The following is a 2,251-nucleotide window of genomic DNA, read 5'->3' as shown; positions in this document are numbered from 1 at the left end:
CATTGTTCTGATCCTAAAAATATATCTTTGTTGACAAGTTAATACCAGCCTGTAATATATTAAATTTGTTGCCTCTTTGCTTACCTTTTTCTTTGCTTCCCTGCACTTTTTACTAAGATGATCAGATTTCTTCTTTCTAATGCTGGATATTACTCACTGTTATTCATATGAACATGCTTGCTTTTGTGCAGTGCCCTACATTAGCATGAGATTTTTTGAGATGATGTGTTGAGACTCTTTATTCTACAGTTCTTTTTAATTTTTCTTTTTTAATTGGCAAATCAATTTATTTTAATGGTTCTTGTTCTCCTTTAAATGCTAAAATATTTAAGGAAAAGATTCTGTCAGTTTTGCTCATATGATTATATTTAAACATTGAGCACAGGGTCTGTCCCATCAAAAGTACTTTTTCTTTTGTTTAAAAGTATTATCTTTTAAAAATTATTTATTTTATTATTTATTGGATTTTTTATTTACATTTTAAATGTTATCCCTTTTTCCAGTCCCCACTCCAGAAACTCCCTATCTCATACTCCCTCCCCCTGTTTCTATGAGGGTGTTTCCCCACCAACCCACCCTCTCCCGCCTCCCCTCCCTTGAATTCCCCTACTCTGGGGCATAGAGCCTTCACAGGACCAAGAGCCTCTACTCCCATTAGTGTCCAACAAGGCTATTCTTTGCTGCATATGTGACTGAGGCCATGGGTCCCTCCATGTGTACTGTATACAGTCTCAGGATACTTTTCATTATGTACTGTGGTACGCATTCTTCTTTAGAATTTATGTCAAACTAAACTGAATCTGTAAACCTGAGGTCAGTAGATTCATATTAGGGTTTCAATAAATTTTATGAAAGTAACAGTAAATTAAATGGTGACTAAACTAAAAAGCCTCACCATCCATTCTTAGACATCATCCCACCTTATTTGTCTCTAATTTCGGTGTCCTTTCCTTATGATATTATGAACAGACATCTCTTGACCCCTGTTAGGACACAGTGCATTTGATTCCTGGTTCTTTTGTTCTCTTTGTTATCATGGGTATTTTCTCAAATTTATGATATCATTTCTTTTCTAAAGTATTAGTGGTAATTATTTTATTGTTCAACTCCCTTGTTGGGATTTTCTTTTCTTTTCTTTTCTTCTTTTGCATTTGTGGAAGTTCTGTGTGTCTGTTCTTTCTTTTATAGTGTTCTTTTCTTATGAGCCCAATTTGTTCTTTTATGTCTATAATCATTCAGGACAAATCATTATGGCCTTGATTTTATGTTCCCATTATTTGAAAACCTTGATGTTCCAAATAAATTTGATTTTATTCTGATATTGTCCAAAAATCTGTTTTTGTGTTATACAGATAAGAATTTTGAAAAAGTTTGTGCAAATACAGAGGCTTTGAATTTTGACCCCGTCATTTATAAGGTCAGTGATCTTCACTACTTACCCCAAGTCTCTGTGCTTCACATTCTTAAAATGTAAATTAAGCATACTAATAGGACTTATCTATTAATACATTATATAATAATGCTATAGTTTACATAAATTAAAAGACATTTATTATTCCTGAATTTTACATCATCATCACCAAGAGCTTTGTGCACTTATCTTTATTGGACATCCATAATCTTCAATCCAATGAGTAGTGATAGAGGTTGTGTTCATTAGTTTTCTATTATTTTACTCAGTAAAATATTTTTACTCAGTAAAAGAATTATTTTACTCAGTAATTTCCAGAGATTCTCTGGTGTGAAGCCATTCTCTATTTTAACTTGTGATGGCTTATTTTGATGAGCAAAAGGGGAGTGTAGTTTCTGCTGAGTGACAGCAGGCTAACATTGGGATTAGAAAAGGGCCAGTAAGGAGGAATGACAAGAAGTCTTGTTGCCCAGTCATAAACACAAGAGATCTTGTCTCCATTTAACATACAGCATGAGTAAGGCAAAGGAAATACATATTTTCTTTGATGGGAAAATACTGAAAGAGAAGAAAGCTGCTTGACTCTGTTCTTTCCTAAGCTCCCATATAAGCTGTACTACTTGCTGAAGGGACCAGGGAGCTGGAACAGAGAGTAAAGATGTCCCTCTGCAGAAGGCCAGGGAAAGAAGGTTTCCATTAATTATTATATGCATTTTCTAGCATTAGCCTGTTAAAAATTCATCTTTATTCCAGGCCAAGAAGTAAGTGTGTGTGTGTGTGTGTGTGTGTGTGTGTTTTAAAGGGCTACTTAGGCTAGTAGACAGTTTTTACAAGTCCACA

The sequence above is a fragment of the Grammomys surdaster genome, unplaced genomic scaffold, assembly GCF_004785775.1.
Source record: "Grammomys surdaster isolate TR1022 unplaced genomic scaffold, NIH_TR_1.0 224, whole genome shotgun sequence".
In the NCBI taxonomy this organism is placed as follows: Eukaryota; Metazoa; Chordata; class Mammalia; order Rodentia; family Muridae; genus Grammomys; species Grammomys surdaster.
Note: the sequence above shows the minus strand (reverse complement) of the source record.